The sequence below is a fragment of the Macaca thibetana genome, chromosome 11 (genome assembly GCF_024542745.1).
Source record: "Macaca thibetana thibetana isolate TM-01 chromosome 11, ASM2454274v1, whole genome shotgun sequence".
In the NCBI taxonomy this organism is placed as follows: Eukaryota; Metazoa; Chordata; class Mammalia; order Primates; family Cercopithecidae; genus Macaca; species Macaca thibetana.
In genome coordinates this window covers 118,006,830-118,024,393 of record NC_065588.1, presented here as the reverse complement: position 1 = coordinate 118,024,393, position 17,564 = coordinate 118,006,830, and the positions used below count along the sequence as shown (strand labels likewise).

The following is a 17,564-nucleotide window of genomic DNA, read 5'->3' as shown; positions in this document are numbered from 1 at the left end:
CCTCAGCCTCCTGAGTAGCTGGGACTATAGGTACACCGCAACACACTCGTTTAAGGTTTTCCAGTTTTGTAGCAATGAGGTCTCACCACTCTGTCCAGGTTGCTCTCAAACTCCTGGCCTCAAGCATTCCTCCTGTCTTGGCCTCCCAAAGCACTGGGATTACAGGTGTGAGCCACCCACCCAGCCTCAGAATGAAACATTTAATAGGGATTTATGAACAAAAGCCATGTCTTGGGTGGCTGTGAGATGATGGATCCCTGCACTGTTAGCCCCCAGACCCAAGGCTTACATACCTAGGGAAAGAGTATATGTGCTTCAGAAGGAATATGCCATCCAGGTTGTTTTGACCCAAGGGCAGATTTGCAGTAATTACTTGCTCTTAACAGTAGATAATGTAGAAATCTTAGAGGCATCCCGGGAACTGAGGTTAATTAGAAGTCCACATGATGGATAAGCCTGGAAGGTAGAGTTGCTTTAGCCTCCACCATTAGCCCACCTACAAGTAAAAGGAAATGTAATTAAAAGTGCTTAACCAATAAGGAAAATGTATTTTGTCACAGAACAATGGGTCCAATGACCTTACAGTGTTGTGAATGGCTCAGGAATGTCATTAAGGACTCAAGTTCTTTTTCTCTGCCATCTGCAGCAGGTTGGCTTTATTTCTCAGCCTGTCACAGCCCCAATCACATCCTCACATAACTATGTCCACAGCTGGGAAGGGGAGTGTTTCTCTCATGAGGCTCTATTTAAGAGCAGAGGGCTGGATACAGTGGCTCATACCTGTAATCCCAGCACTTTGGGAGGCTGAGGCAGGAGGATCGCTTGAGCCCAGGAGTTCAAGGCCAGCCTGGGCAAGATAGTGAGACCCCATCTCTACAAAAATAAAAATTAACGGGCATGGTGGCACACACCTGTGGTCCCAGCTACTCAGGAGGCTGAGGCAAGAGGATCACTTGAGTCTGAAAAGTCGAGGCTACAGTGAGCTGTGATCGCACCACTGCACTCAAGCCTGGGCAACAGAGGGAGACCATATCTGAAAAAAAATATTATGAAGAATTTGAAAATGGACCGGCGCAAGGGCACACACCTGTAATCCTAGCACTTTGGGAGGCCGAGGCGGGTGGATCAGGTCAGGAGGCCTAAGGTCAGGGGTTTAAGACCTAGCCTGGCCATGGTGAAACCCCATTTCTACTAAAAAATTAAAAATCAGCCAGGCATGGTGGCACATGCATGTAATCCCAGCTACTCAGGAGGCTTAGGTGGCAGAATCAGTTGAACCTGGAAGGTGGAGGTTGCAGTGAGCCGTGATCACACCATTGCACTCCAGGCTGGGCAACAGAGGAGAATTTCAAAATAGTGACAGGAGGGTATTAGCCCAAGCACAAGCCCCTTCTGAATGCAGGGCCATGTGTGACTGCTCAGGTCACCTGCCCATGAAGGTGGCCCCGTGGGGTACATCATATTAACTAGGTGTAGATTTTGAGTCCATTTAAGGGCTTCCATGATTGATTTTTCATTACTTTTCTATGCTTTTTATGAGGGACATACGAAGCATTCTTTTCAAAGCAGGTCCATTCTTGGCTTAGGGCTCTTTTATTAAATTTTATTATTACTATTATTTTTTTGAGACAGAGTTTTGCTCTCGTTGCCCAGGCTGTAGTGCAATGAGTGCAATGGCGCAATCTCAGTTCACCACAACCTTCGCCTCCTGGGTTCAAGCGATTCTCCTGCCTCAGCCTCCTGAGTAGCTGGGATTACAGGCATGTGCCACCACACCAGGCTAATTTTGTATTTTTAGTAGAGACAGGGTTTTTCCATGTTGATCAGGCTGGTCTCCAACTCCCGACCGCAGGTGATCTGCCGGCCTCGGTCTCCCAAAGTGCTGGGATTACAGGCGTGAGCTACTGCACCCGGCCAAATTTTTTTTTTTTTTTTTTTGAGACGGAGTTTCACTCTTGTCGCCCAGCCTGGAGTGCAATGGTGCAATCTCAGCTCACTGCAACCTCCACCTACTGGGTTCAAGAGATTCTCCTGCCTCACCCTCCCGAGTAGCAAGGATTACAGGCGCCCGCCACCACGCCCAGCTAATTTTTGTATTTTGTTTAGTTAGAGACGGGGGTTTCACCATGTTGGCCAGGCCGGTCTCGAACCGCTGACCTCAGGTGATCCACCGGCCGCGGCCTCCCAAAGTGCTGGGATTACAGGTGTGAGCCACCGCGCCGGGCCCAAATCTTTTCTAAATTGAAGAGTAAGTTCTCTGTGATCATATTCCCAGTCGTGACATTTTTAGGTCTAGTAACCTTGCTGCGGCGCATTGGGGACAGTCCCCACCCCATACTCGGCCACCCGCGCCTCCCCCGCGCTCTCACTGCCCTTTCCGCATTGGAACGCTATCCCGCCCACTTCCGGCGGGAGCGTCCACAGCGCAGGCGCAACTCCAGGCGTCCTTCAGCAAGCTGTCAAGTGCTGACGTATGCGCCTGTGTAAACGGGCGGGTCTGGTTAATTGCGCGGGAGATTGTGGGTCCACTGAAGTCACGCGACTGTCTCCGCCCACCTAAATAGGCGGGCGGAGCCGAGGGCCCAGTCTGGCTTCAGGGAGCGCAGGCGCATTGGGTGCAGGAACGTGGCTCTGGCACCAGTTGAGACCTTCACGCATGCTCATTTAAATAAGGCAAGAAGTTTATTATACCAGTTCCAGGACCCGCCTCTTTTCTCTCATAACCAGCCTCTGGCTTTTAAAGAGCCAGGGCCCCCTTCCTCCGAATTGTGGATTTTTTGGTTTGGGGTTTTAAAAATAATTTTCTTTTATTGTGGTAAGAATACTTGACATGAGATTTACCCTCAACAGTGTTTAAAATGTATCATATAGTATATTGTTAGCTGTAGATACAACCGAATTGCTTTTTTATATTAAGCATTTATTGAGCACCTACTATATGTAAACCAAATTTACATTGCTGTGTGCATTTTACAATTTTTCCTCCTGTAATAATATGTAATAATTATGTTCATATGTATATTTTTGCATAAATTTATTCCTCCACCCCAGTGTACTATTCCTTTGGTGGCAATCCCCTTTTTTTTCTGAGAGAAAGTTTCATTCTTGTTGCGCAGGCTGGCATGCAATGACGCGATCTCGGCTCCCTGCAACCTCCACCTCCCGGGTTCAAGCGAGTCTCTCTTGCGTCAGCCTCCCGAGTAGCTGGCATTACAGACACCTGCCACCACACCCGGCTAATTTTTTTGTATTTTTAAGTAGAGACTGGTTTTCACCATGTTGGCCAGGCTGGTCTCAAATTCCTGACCTCATGGTCTGCCTGCCTCGGCCTCCCAAAGTGCTGGGATTACAGGCGTGAGCCACCATGCCCAACCCCGGCCTTTCTTTAAAATTATTTTTAGGGCCGGGCGCGGTGGCTCAAGCCTGTAATCCCAGCACTTTGGGAGGCCAAGACGGGCGGATCACGAGGTCAGGAGATCGAGACCATCCTGGCTAACCCGGTGAAACCCCATCTCTACTAAAAAATACAAAAAACTAGCCGGGTGAGGTGGCGGGCGCCTGTAGTCCCAGCTACTCGGGAGGCTGAGGCAGGAGAATGGCGTAAACCCGGGAGGCGGAGCTTGCAGTGAGCTGAGATCCGGCCACTGCACTCCAGCCCGGGCGACAGAGCGAGACTCCGTCTCAAAAAAAAAAAAAAAAAATAAATAAATAAATAAATAAATAAATAAAATAAAATTATTTTTATTTATTATTTTTTTTAAGAGACAGAGTCTCACTCTGCCGTCCAGACTGGAATACAGTGGCGAGATCATAACTCACTGCAGCCTCCATCTCCCGGGCTCAAGCGATCCTGCCTCAACCTCCCGAGTAGCTGTACTACAGGTGCGCATCACCACATCTGGCTTTTTTCTTTTGAGATAGTGTCTCACTGTGTCTGCCAGGCTGGAGTGCATAGCTCACTGCAGCCTCTAATTCATGGGCTCGAGCAATCCTCCTACCTCAGCCTCCCAAGTAGCCAGGACGATGTAGAGACATGGTCTTGTTGCCCAAGCTAGACTGGAACTCCTGGCCTCAAGCGATTTTCCTGCCTTGGTCTCTCGAAGCACTGGGATGACCTGCCGGAAGGCAATTCTCTGGAATGGGAGGCAATGTGGGGCTCTGGGCAGGTCTTCCCAGGTGAAGAGGCCTGCGACTGAATTTTGGCTCTTTCACTTCCTTGCTCTTTTACTGTGGATATGTCATCTAACTTCTGTGAACCTAACAGTTGGTTGATTTTTATTTTTATGTTTATATTTTATTGTTTGAGACAGGGTATCACTCTGTCGCCCAGACTGGCGTGCAGTGGCATGATCTTGGCTCATTGCGACCTCCACCTCCCAGGTGTTCAAGTGATTCTCCTGCCTCAACCTCCTGAGAAGCTGGGATTACTGGCGTGCACCACCACACCCAACTAATTTTTGTATTTTTAGTAGAGACGAGGTTCCATTATGTTGGCAAGACTGGTCGAGAACTCCTGACCTCAAGTGATCCACCCGCCTCGGCCACCACGCCCAGCTAATTTTTGTATTTTTAGTAGAGATGGGGTTTGCTGTGTTGGCCAGGCTGGTCTTGAACTCCTGACCTCAAGTGATCCTCCCACCTCAGCCTCCCAAAGTGCTGGGATTACAGGCATGCACCACCTCGCCTGGACAGTTTGCTGCTTTTTAAAACAAGAATCAGAATACCTACCAATGTCACAGGATTGTTGTGAAAAGTAAATTCTTTAAAAAGTATGTGTGAAGTCAGGAAGCTGAGCTGTGCGAAATCAGGAAGCTGAGGCAGGAGAATCTCTTGAACCCAGGAGGCAGCGTTTGCAGTGAGCTGAGATTGTGCCACTGCACTTCCAGCCTGGGCGACAGAGCGAGACTCCGTCTCAAAAAAAAACAAAAAACAAACAAAAAAATATGTGAAGTGCCAAGTACTGTGCCTCATGCCAGCTATATATGTTGAACAAATAGTTATTAAGCAGAATTATTCAGTCAGAAAATGGTTTTATAGCTCCTGTAACAGTTCCAGATGGTTCTTCAGGAAGATTTACCTAATTGCAAGGATGGCTAGCCACGTGTAATGGTGTCTCTTTTTCCAATATCGCAGGCCATCATTTTTATACATTTTTCCTAGTCTAGACACTATGTAATAGTATGGCAGGGTTATTTTAATTTTCATTTATTTAATTCTAGTGAGGCCATGCATTGCATTTTTCCTTGGGATGATTTATTAGCTTTATTTCTTTGCCTAACAACTATTTTCAAACACTGTAATTTTCACGGCTTATCCCTGCAGACATGATGTTAGGTTCTGCCAGAGCATGTTGCTGACCATTTTTTTTTTTTTTTTTTTTGAAACGGAGGCTTGCTCTGTTGCCCAGGCTGGAGTGCAATGGTGCGATCTCGGCTCACTACAACCTCCGCCTCCTGAGTTCAAGCAATTCTCCTGCCTCAGCCTCTGGAGTAGCTGGGATTACAGGTGCCTGCCACCATGCCTGGCTAATTTTTGTATTTTTACTAGAGACGAGGTTTCACCATATTGGCCAGGCTGGTCTCAAACTCCTGAGCTCAAATTGCACTTTGAGAGGCCAAGACCAGGCGGCCGGAGTGCTGGGATTATAGGCGTGAGCCACAGCACCCGGCCTGATCTTTTTTTTTTTTTTTTTTTTTTTTTTTTTTTTTTCTGGAGAAAGAGGGTTGGGGGAGAGACAGAAGCAAAAGGAAACTCTCCAAAGAAGGAACTGAGGTTACAGTGAAAACTCGTCCCTAGAGCAGCTCTGTCCAGTAGAACTGGCGAGGGTGCCACAGTGTCTGCATCTGTCTGTCCCGTATGGTCCAGCATGTGCCCACAAAACACTTGGAACATGGCTGCTGTGACTGAGGAATTTTTACATTTATCTAACTTAAATTTAAATTCAAATACAAGGGAGGAGACAGGCACAATGGCTCACACCTGTAATCTCAACACTTTGGGAGGCTGAGGCAGGAGGATCCCTCTAGCCTACGAGATCGAGACCCGCCTGGGCAACGCAACGAAACCTGGTCTCTACAAAAAATACAAAAGTTAGCCGAGTGTGTTGGTGCACACCTGTGTCCCAGTTCCTTGGGAGGTTGAGGTGGGAGGATCACTTGAGCCCAGGAGGTTGAGGCTGCAGTGAGCCATGAGTACACCACTGCACTCCAGCCTGGGCAACAAAGTGAGACTCTGTCTCACAAATAAATAAATAAATACAAGGGAGGCTGAGGCAGGAGTTCAAAGCTGCAGTGAGATATGATCAGGCCACTTTACTCCACCCTGGGCAACAGAGTGAGCTCCTGTCTCTAAAAATAATAATATAAATACATAAATAAATAAACAAACAAAAATAGCCACCTCATTGATGGCACCTCATTTTCCTTTGGAAAAATAAGGGGGAAAAGGAGAGGAAAAAAAAGGGGGCCTACAAAATCGACTCAGGAGCGTCCTCACATATAGAGAAGGACTCAAATTTAGACTTTTGGCATTGTTCCCAAGAGAGACGGTCCCAGACACTATTGGTTTTGACAAAATGCTGTGTTCAGTTTGTGAAAATTTATCAAGCTAATTGGCTGAGTGCGGTGGCTCACGCCTGTAATCCCAGCACTTTGGGAGGCCAAGGCGGGCGGATCACGAGGTCAGGAGATTGAGACCATCCTGGCTAACACGGTGAAACTCTGTCTCTACTAAAAATACAAAAAATTAGCAGGGTGTGGTGGTGGACACCTGTAGTACCAGCTACTTGGGAGGCTGAAGCAGGAGAATGTTGTGAACCCAGGAGGCGGAGCTTGCAGTGAGCCAAGATCGTGCCACTGCACTCCAGCCTGGGCAACAGAGCAAGACTCCGTCCCCCACTCACCCCCTAAAAAAAGAAATAAAATTTATCAAGCTATACACTTATGATATTTCCACCTTTTTTTTTTTTTTTTTTTTTGAGACAGAGTCTCACTTTGCCACCCAGGCTGGTGTGCAGAGGCATGATTATTGGTCACTGCAGCCTCACTTCCTGGGGCTTGGGTGATCCTCCCACCTCAGCCTCTGGATTAGGTGGGACCATAGGCATTCTCCACATTGCCCAGCTAATTTAAAAAAATTTTTTTGTAGAGACAAGATTTAGCCATGTTGCCCAGGCTAGTCTCAAATGCCTGGCCTCAAGCAATCCACCTGCATTGGCCTCTGAAAGTGTTGGGATTAGAGGTGTAAGCCACTGATCCTGGCCCTTTTCTTTTTTTCTTTTCTTTTCTTTTTTTTCTCTTTTCTTTTCTTTTTTTTTTCTTTTGAGACAGGGTCTTGCTCTGTCACCAAGGCTGAAGTGCCGTGGTGTCATCACCACTCACTGCAGCCTCGGCCTCTCGACCTACTGGGTTCAAGTGATCTTTTCACCTCAACCTCTTGAGTAGCTGAGACTACAGGCATGCACTACCACATCCGGCTATTTTTAAATTGTTTTTATTTTTTTTGAGATGGGGGTCTCACTGTGTTGCCCAGGCTGGTCTTATCTCCTAACCTCAAGCAATCTTCCTACTTGGGCCTCCCAAAGTGCTGGGATTACAGGGGTGAGCCACCATGCCTGGCCCCACTTTTCTATATGCATTTTACACTTCCATAAAAAGTTAAACAAAATTTAGTCCATTCTATGTTACCTTCTTTTGACATTTATCTGGTTTTCAATTTAGCAGAAGTCTCCAAAAAAAAAAAAAAAGTAGTCTGTGACTCGCTCTGGACACCTGACAGCCCCTAGAGGGCGCTCATTCTGCATGAGAGACTTTTTCTTTTTTTTCTCTCTTTTTTGAGACCGAGTTTTGCTCTTCTTGCCCAGGCTGGAGTGCAATGGCGTGATCTCGGCTCATCGCAACCTCCACCTCCCAGGTTCAAGCGATTCTCTTGCCTCAACCTCCAGAGTAGCTGTGATTACAGGTATGCGCCACAACGCCTGGCTAATTTTGTATTTTTAGTAGAGACGGGGTTTCTCCATGTTGGTCAGGCTGGTCTCGAACTCCCGACCTCAGGTGATCCGCCCGCCTCAGCCTCCCAAAGTGCTAGGATTACAGGCGTGAGCCACCGTGCCCGGCTGTACACTGTAAATGAGTGAATTTTGGCCGGACGTGGTGGCTCACGCCTGTAATCCCAGCACTTTGGGAGGCTGAGGCGGGCTGATCACAAGGTCAGGAGTTTGAGACCGTCCTGGCCAATGTGGTGAAACCCCCTCTCTACTGAAAATACAAAAATTAGCTGGGTGTGGTGGCGGGCGCCTGTAGTCCCAGCTACTCCGGAGGCTGAGACAGGAGAATCGCTTGAACCTGGGAGGCAGAGGTTGTAGTGAGCCGAGATCACGTCACTGCACTCCAGCCTGGGCGACAGAGCGAGACTCCATCTCAAATAAATAAATAAAGTATACAATTCAGTGGTTTTTAGTCTGTCCACAGAGTTATGCAACCATCAGCACGGTGAAACTGAGAACATTTTCAAAAGAAAGCCTGTACTCCTGAAGCTATCACTTCCCTCTCCACTCCCTGACAAGCACTAATCTACTGTCTGTCTCTGTGTCTTCGCCTATGCCAGACATTTCAAATGAATGGAATCACATACCGTGTGGCCTTTTAGCATTTATGCACTCGCACTTAGCATTATGGGTTTTTTTGTTTGTTTGTTTTTGTTTTTCTTTTTTTGAGTCAGAGTTTCACTCTTGTTGCCCAGGCTGGAGTGCAGTGGCGTGATCTGCAAGCTCTGCCTCCCAGGTTCAAGTCATTCTCCTGTCTCAGCCTCCCGAGTAGCTGGGACTACAGGCACCTGCCACTACGCCCATCTAATTTTTTGTATTTTTAGTAGAGATGGGGTTTCACCATCTTGGCCAGGCTGGTCTCGAATTCCTGACCTCAGGTAATCCACCTGCCTCGGCCTCCCAAAGTGCTGGGATCACAGGTGTGAGCCATTGCGCCCGGCCACCAGCATTACTTTTTTTTTTTTTTTTGCGTCGGAGTCTCACTTTGTTGCCCAGGCTGGAGTGCAGTGGCGTGATCTGCAAGCTCTGCCTTCCGGGTTCAAGTCATTCTCCTGTCTCAGCCTCCCGAGTAGCTGGGACTACAGGCACCTGCCACTACGCCCATCTAATTTTTTTTTTGTATTTTTAGTAGCGCCCGGCCCAGCATTACATTTTTAAGGTTCACCATGTTGTAGCATGTATCAGAACTTCATTCCTAGGCTGGGTGCAGTGGCTTACGCCTGTAATCCCAACACTTTGGGAGGCCAAGGTGGGCAGATCACTTAAGGTTAGGAGTTCGAGACCAGCCTGGTCAACATAGTGAAACCTTGTCTTTACTAAAAATACAAAATTAGCCGGGTGTTGTGGCACACGCCTGTAATCCCAGCTACTCTGGAGGCTGAAGTGAGAGACTCTCTTAAACCTGGTAGGAGGAGGTTGCAGTGAGCCAAGATTGCACCACTGCACTTCAGCAAGGGCAAGAGAGATTCTGTCTTAGGAAAAAAAAAGCTGGGCGTGGTGGCTCACGCCTGTAATCCCAGCACTTTGGGAGGCCGAGGCGGGTGGATCACGAGGTCAGGAGATCGAGACCATCCTGACTAACATGGTGAAACCCCGTCTCTACTAAAAATACAACAACAAAAAAATTAGCTGGGTGTGGTGGCGGGCAACTGTTGTCCCAGGCTACTCAGGAGGCTGAGGCAGGAGAATGGCGTGAACCCGGGAGGCAGAGTTTGCAGTGAGCCGAGATGGCGCCACTGCACTCCAGCCTGGGCAACAGAGCCAGATTCAGTCTCAAAAAAAAAAAAAGAACTTCATTCCTTTTTATAGCCAAATAAGATTCCATGGCATAGACAGAGTGTATTCTGTTTATCCGCTCATCTATTGATGGATATCTGGATTGTCTCCACCTTTTGTCTATTATGTGCTATGGCTCATGCCTGTAATCCCAGCGCTTTGGGAGACCGACACAGGTGAATCACTTGAGGTCAAGAGTTGGACCAACGTGACCTGGGCTGGCCAACGTGGTGAAACCCTGTTTCTACTAAAACTACAAAATTAGCCGGGCATGGTGGCAATGCCTATAGTCCCAGCTACTTGGGAGGCTGAGGCACAAGAATCACTTTAACCCAGGAGGTGGAGGTTGCAGTGAGCCAAGATCACATCACTGCATTCCAGCCTGGGTGACAGAGCGAGACTCTGTATTAAAAAAAAAAAAAAAAAGGAAATCTTAGGACTCCCTGCCAAGGCTGAACATCCAGGAAGGAAGCTAAAGCTCTGTGCCCAGGAGAGGGTCAACAAGGCCATGCCTTGCTGATTGAGGGGACATTTATCTGTGGGCATTGAGGGGTGTCCCTCTTGCCCCAGACTACACAGGGCAACTCCTCTTACCCCAAGCTGTAAACAAGATCTTTGAATATGGCGCTCAGCCATATCCTCGCCACTCTGGAAGTGATTATCCGAAGGGTATTTGGGACAGGAGCCCTGAGGCCTGATGTTCTTGGCATGTCAGTATCTGGGAGGGGCCAGCCTGAACCACCTACTCAGGTGTTGTGAATAATGTTACCCAACTCTGACCCCATAGGGAGAATAATCTCATAGATTTGTGTAACCTGCTCTTCCAGCTGGCCTGCAGATGCAGATGAGCCCTAATTTGCCCCAGATTCTTCTCGATGGAGCAGTCCTGGCATCCTCTGAGCCAGGGTCTGATTAGGGGCTGCGAATGAGCTCTTGACCATGCTGGGACTGAGGCTTGGGGCTGTGTCTTAGCCTGGTCAAGGGAGAGAGAAGGTTCCAGGCCATGAGGCACCGCTCAACGGGTGGCAGGGTGGCTCTGGACAGGCCACCAGCCAAGAGATAGTTTGTACCGGGTTGAAGACTGGCTGGGGCTGCTGGCTACGCACCTAAGGAGGAAAGGAAAATTTCATGAGAAGAACCACAGTGGCAGCCGCATGACTGGCCAGGGGCAGACCCCAGACCCAGCTGGGCCAATCAGGGTTTAGGAATTGGAATTCAGAAACAGCCAGTTAGTTTCTGTGAGTGATTGGAACTGAGGTGATAAAAGGGGCAGCTGCTTCCCACCATGAGCATGAGAAACTGATTCGCAGAACAAGACAGACTGAGGAGAGAGAGAGAGCTTTGTTGTAGACAGGCGTCCAACGCTGGAGTCCACTTCCTTGTAAACTCCAGCTGAATTTCCTGTTATAGACTCTACGAAAGACTCTTATATCCTAGTAATAAATTTCCCTTTTGGGGTAATAAGAAATGCTTTCTCTACTGGCAACCAAAGAACCTTGTATAAAGCAGGAAGATACACTGAGGAAGTTTTCTATGCATCAGTTACAGTCTACTGGGAGAGAGAAAGGTAAACCCAATGAATTAAATATAAATGATGCAATAAGGCCGGGTGTGGGGGCTCATGCCTGTAATCCCAGCAGTTTGAGAGGCCAAGGCGGGAGGGTCATTTGAGCCCAGGAGTTTGAGATCGTCCTGGCCAACACAGTGAGACCCCCTATCTTTACAAAAAATAAGATAATTAGCTGGGTGTGGTGGTGTGTGCCTGTAATCCCTGCTCTCGGGAGGCCAAGGCAGGAAGATCACTTGAGCCCAGGAATTTGAGGCTGCAGTGAGCCATGTTCGCGCCACTACATTCCAGCCTGGGTGACAGAATGAGACCCTACTTCTATGATATGGTTTGGATCTGCGCCCTTGCCCAAATCTTATATTGAAATGTAATCCGCAATGCTGGAGGTAGGGCTTGCTGGGAGGTGAGTGGATCATGGGAGCGGTTTCTCATGTTTAATACCATCCCTCTTGGTGCCGTCATCAGGACAGTGAGTTCTCATAAGATCTGATTGTTTAAAAAATGTGTAGCACTGGCCAGGAACGGTGGCTCATGCCACTTATCCCAGCACTTTGGGAGGCCGAGGCAGGTAGATCACCTGAGGTCAGGAGTTCGAGACCAGCCTGACCAATATGGTGAAACCCCATCTCTACTAAAAATACAAAAATTGGCTGGGCATGGTGGCGGTCACCTGTAATCCCAGCTACCCAGGAGGCTGAGGCAGAAGAAAGGCTTGGACCTGGGAAGCAGAGGTTACAGTGAGCAGAGAATGCGCCATTGCACTCCAGTGTGGGCAACAAGAGTGAAACTCTGTCTCAGAAAAAAAAAAAAAAAAAAGGCAGAATGGTGAGTGCCAGGGGCTGAGGAAAGGGAAGGGGGAACAGGGAGTTAGTATTGAATAGGGACTGAGTGTTTGGCAAGATGAAAAAGTTCTGGAGATGGATGGAGGTAATGGTTGTAGAACATTGTCAATGTACTTAATGCCCCTAATCTGTGCACTTAAAAATGATTAAAATATAAGTTTGTAGCTGGGACAAAAATAAAATGTAACTTTAATGTTATGTATATACTACCAGAATAAGAAATCACCAAAAAGAAAAAAAGGAAAAACTTCGGCCGGGCATGGTGGCTCACGCCTGTAATCCCAGCACTTTGGGAGGCCGAGGCAGGTGGATCACGAGGTCAGGAGATCGGGACCATCCTGGCTAACGTGGTGAAACCCCGTCTCTACTAAAAATACAAAAAACTTAGGCGGGCATGGTGGCAGGCGCCTGTAGTCCCAGCTACTTGGGAGGCTGAGGCAGGAGAATGGCGTGAACCCGGGAGGTGGAGCTTGCAGTGAGTTGAGATCGCGTCACTGCACTCCAGCCTGGGTGACAGAGCGAGACCCTGTCTCAAAAAAAAAAAAAAAAAGGAAAAACATCACCTCGAAGTCTGTGTGGCCTTGAAGTAAGTCCTCTCAAAGTGCTGGGTTTACAGGCACGAGCCCCTACACCCGGCCTTATTGCATCATTTATATTTAATTCATGGGGTGCACCCTTCTCTCTCCCAGTAGACTGTAAGTCCCTGAGTTACTGAAGCCACTTCACCTGTTTGGGTAGACAGCTGGGAGTGCCCAGAGCTGACACCCTCCAGGTGACCCACAGGTAACGGCTGATCTACATTCCAGCCTGAGTGACAAAGTGAGACTCTGTCTCAAAAAATAAAAATAAATACATAAAACAAAAAATAAAAATAATAAGGCCAGGTGCGGTGGCTCACGCCTATAATCACAGCACTTTGGGAGGCTGAGGTGGGAAGATCACCTAAGGTCAGGAGCTGGAGACCAGCCTGGCCAACATGGTAAAACCCCGCCTCTACTAAAAATACAAAAATTAGCCGGGCATGGTGACCAGCATCTGTAATCCCAACTACTCTGGAGGCTGAGGCGGGAGAATCGCTTAAATACATGAGGCAGAGGCTGCAGTGAGCTGAGACTGTGCCACTGCACTCCAGCCTGGGTAACAGAGCAAGACTCGCTACCGGTAGAAGGAATCCTTAACCTGAGGACCAGCAACTCCCACAGTGGGAGTCCCTGAAAGCGCCTCATTCATTCATTCACTCATTCATTCATCCAACAAATACTGAACAAATTTGTGTGTCTGGCACACTTCTAGGTCCTACAGAGATGGCAGTAAGAAAGCACGAAAACTTTTCTGCTTTCAAATAGGGCAAAATGCCAGTAATTGGTAAAAATAGGCAGAGGCAGTAACAGGTGTTCATTGTAGTTATTTTTTTTTTCTGTGTTTGAAATTTTTATTGAAAATAGAAGTTGGAAGAAAAAAAATGTTTGTCTTCCAAGAGACAGACAATAAATAAGGGGTGTATGTGTGGTGGTGCCAAGTGCTAAAGAGGACATAAAACAGAAATGAGGGGGTTGGCAAGTGTATATGGAAATTCCAACTTTAAATAGGGTGATTCCAGGAACTCCTCACTGAGAAGGTGATTTTTGAATAAAGCCCTGAAGGAAAGAAGGGAATGATCCAGGCTGCTTTCCGGAGGAACAGATGTCCTGGCAGCAGGCACAAGAGAGGCAAAGGCCCCGAGGCCAGAACATGCCCCGTATTTTCCAGGAACAGCAATGAAGCAAGTATGTGGCTGGAGCAGAGACCGGGTGCCAGGAGTGGGGGGGACAAGGTCTGATTGGAAAGGGGAGGCGCCGGCAGATCACCAGGGCTTTGAAGGCCACTGGAAGGGCTGCGGCTTTTACGCTGAGTGACCAGGGGAGCCCCTGGAGGGTGTGAGCCAAGAGTGACTGAAGCCGACTTGTGTAGGGTAATGAGAAAGCACCCTTCAGGATTTGGGGGGGTCTCTAGAGCTCCCATGAGACGCTCAAAGCAGTCCAGACTCCTATAAGGCTAAGGACCAATGTGACGGTAGGGCACAGTGGCTCACGCCTCTAATCCCAGCACTTTGGGAGATGAGGTGGGCGAATCACTTGAGGTTAGAAGTTCATGATCAGCCTAGCCAAACCCCATCTCTACTAAAAATACAAAAAATTAGCTGGGCGTGGTGGTGGGCGCCTATAATCACTGTTACTTGGGAGGCTGAAGCAGGGAGAATCGCTTGAACCCAGGCAGCGAAGGTTGCAGTGAGCCGAGATCGCGCCACTGCACTCCAGCCTAGGCGACAGTGTGAGATTCCATCTCAAAAAAGAAAACAAAACAAAACATAAAAAACAAAGTGTGACGTAAGTTTGACGATCAAATTTTGCCGCTACCGGATCTCTGCAGGAAGGGGCGGGCACTGCCTGGTTGCTAGGCTGGGGCGGCGCGTTGCCATAGCGACCCCGGCCGGGCCCGCGGCGCCCGCAGCTGCAGTAAGTAGAAGCTAAAGGCTGCGATCCCGCAGGTGAGCGCAGGTGAGCCGGGCGCATGTGGGGCGGGCCAGGACTGCTGACTGACCCCAAGCCGTCTGGTTCCCGGCTCCTCCCCCTTCCATTGTGGGTTGTTGTTTTTTTTTTTCCCTTGAGACAGGGTCTCCCTCTGTCCGGTAGGCTGGAATGCAGTGGCATCCGGATGATAGCTCACTGCAGTCCCGACCTCCTAGGATCAAGGCATCCTCCCACCTCAGCCTCCCGCATAGCTGGGATTACAGGCCTGCGCCACCATGCTCAGCTAATTTTTTTTATTTTTTCTTTTTTTTTTTTCTTTCTTTCTTTTTTTTTTTTTTTTTTTTTTGTAGAGACAAGGTCTCACTATGGTTTCCCAGGCTGGTCTCCAACTCTTGGACTCATGCGATCCTCCCACATCAGCTTCCCAACGTGCTGGGATTGCAGGCGGCAGCCCCCGTGCCGCCAGGGTGGTCTGTTACTCAGCACCAAAACAACCTGGGCCGACTTTCATTTCCTGTCAACAGCCCACGTGTTAAGACCACAGCCTCCTTGGAGTAGAACCTATGTTCCCTAAACTGTGGGATGGAGGGTGATTTTAGGTTACACTTATGAGGTGTGAAGTAACATCCAATGACATCATGAGAAAGTTATTAGAGTCTGGGTTCTCTTACAATTCTGAGTAAGCCAAGGAGAGTCAGTTTGGTGATTATATGACATTAACACCTCTTTTAACATTTGCTAATCTTTTTTTTTTTTTTTTTTTTTGAGAAGGAGTTTTGCTCTTTTCGCCCAGGCTGAGTGCCGTAGCGGGATGTCAGCTCACTGCAACCTCCTCCTTCCAGTTTCAAGGGATTCTCCTGCCTCAGCCTCCCGAGTAGCTGAGATTGCAGGTGTCGCGCCCGGCTAATTTTTGTATTTTTAGTAGAGACGGGGTTTCACCATGTTGGCCAGGCTGGTCTCAAACTCCCGACCTCGTGATCTGCCCACCTCAGCCTCCCAAAGTGCTGGGATTACAGGCGTGAGCCACCGCGCCCAGCCTTACTAATTCCTATTTTTAACAGAGACCTTGGAGCTCAACCTACTCTAAGCCATAGCATCTAGCTAAGACTTAAGTTGGTTCGTTCAATGTTTTTATTTTTACATTTATCATTGCCTTAGGGTACCTGCTACTGGTTTTCTATTTATAATAATGATACGTAAAGTCTCCATTCTTCTTTTTTTTTTTGAGACGGAATCTTGCTTTGTGGCCCAGGCTGGAGTGCAGTGGCGCGATCTTGGCTCACTGCAAGCTCCGCCTTCCTGCAAGCCCCGCCTCCCGGGTTCACCCCATTCTCCTGCCTCAGCCTCCCGAGTAGCTGGGACTACAGGTGCCAGCCACCATGCCAGGCTAATTTTTTTGTATTTTTAGTAGAGACGGGGTTTCACCGTGTTAGCCAGGACGGTCTCGATCTCCTGACCTTGTGATCTGCCCGCCTCAGCCTCCCAAAGTGCTGGGATTACAGGTGTGAGCCACCATGCCCGGCCTTTTTTTTTTTTTTTTTTTTGAGACAGAGTCTCACTCTGCCTGGCCCAGGCTGGAGTGCAGTGGTGCAATCTCGGCTCACTGCAGCCTCCTTCTCCCGGGTTCAAGCGATTCTCCTGTCTCAGCCTCCGGAATAGCTGGGACTACAGGCATGGGACACCACACCTGGCTAATTTTATATTTTTAGTAGAGACCAGGTTTCACCATGTTGGATAGGCTGGTCTTAAACTCCTGACCTCAGGCGATCCACCAGCCTCAGCCTCCCAAAGTGCTAGGATTGCAGGCATGGGCCACTGCACCTGGCCCTCCTTTTTTCAATATATGTATTTTTTAAAGTGAGTTAACTTCTTCTTATTATTATTATTATTAATTTTTTTTTTTTTTTTTTTTTTTTTTTTTTTTGAGATGGAGTTTCGCTCTGTCACCCGGCTGGAGTGCAGTGGTGTGATCTCGGCTCACTAAAAGCTCAGGCTGGTCTCTAACTCCCGGGTTCACGCAATTCTCCTGCCTCAGCCTCCCAAGTAGCTGGGACTACAGGTGTCCGCCACCACGCCCGGCTAATTTTTTGTATTTTTAGTAGAGATGGGGTTTCATAGTGTTAGCCAGGATAGTCTCGGTCTCCTAACCTTGTGATCCACCCTCCTCGGCCTCCCAAAGTGCTGGGATTACAGGTGTGAGCCACTGCGCCTGGCCTTATTATTTTTTAAGACTGAGTCTCGCTCTGTCACCCAACCTGGAGTGCAATGGCGCCACCTCAGCTCGCTGCAACCTCCGCCTCCCGGATTCAAGCGATTCTCCTGCCTCAGCCTCCTGAGTAGCTGGGATTACATAGGCGCATGCCACCAGGCCTGGCTAATTTTTGTATTTTTAGTAGAGACAAGGGTTCACCATGTTGACCAGGCTGGTCTCGAACTCCTGACCTCAGGTGATCCACCTGCCTCGGCCTCCCAAAGTGCTGAGATTACAGGGATGAGTCACTGCGCCTGGCCCTCCTTTTTTCAATATATGTATTGATTTTTTAAAGTGAGTTAACTTATTTTTATTTTCTTCTTGAGAAAAGTTCTCACTCTGTCATCCAAGCTGGAGTGCAGTGGCATGATCTCGGCTTACTGCAACCTCTGCCAAGTGAGTTAATTTACATATAAAGATTAATAATAGTACATGTGATATTTGGAAATGGGAGGGGAAAAAATCCCAACGGCATAGAATTTGGGACCTGAGATTGTTTCCCCACTCCCAGTTTTTGCTCTGCCTGTTTTCTTTGCCTGGAATGATTTTTCCCTACTCCTAGGTGTGATTGTCA

General features: G+C 48.3%; 2 protein-coding genes and 1 pseudogene across 5 annotated transcripts in view; 2 read left to right on the top strand and 1 right to left on the bottom strand.

The window, feature by feature from the left end:
- PSMD9 (proteasome 26S subunit, non-ATPase 9) overlaps positions 1-17,564 on the bottom strand; it is a 405,206-nt gene that overhangs the window by 231,356 nt on the left and 156,286 nt on the right. The gene's annotated exons all lie outside the window — the stretch shown is intronic.
- The window catches only part of MORN3 (MORN repeat containing 3), a 330,245-nt gene that overhangs the window by 294,357 nt on the left and 18,324 nt on the right, over positions 1-17,564 (top strand). Inside the window, exon 2 of one of the 3 annotated variants that reach the window (XM_050748160.1) lies at positions 14,692-14,756. The gene's annotated coding sequence lies outside the window, so the exon portion shown is untranslated. Of the gene's footprint in view, positions 1-14,690; positions 14,767-17,564 lie in introns of those variants that run through there. The other 2 variants (XM_050748161.1, XM_050748162.1) reach the window with 2 other exon arrangements.
- LOC126930677 (40S ribosomal protein S3a-like) overlaps positions 1-17,564 on the top strand; it is a 265,438-nt pseudogene that overhangs the window by 245,283 nt on the left and 2,591 nt on the right. The gene's annotated exons all lie outside the window — the stretch shown is intronic.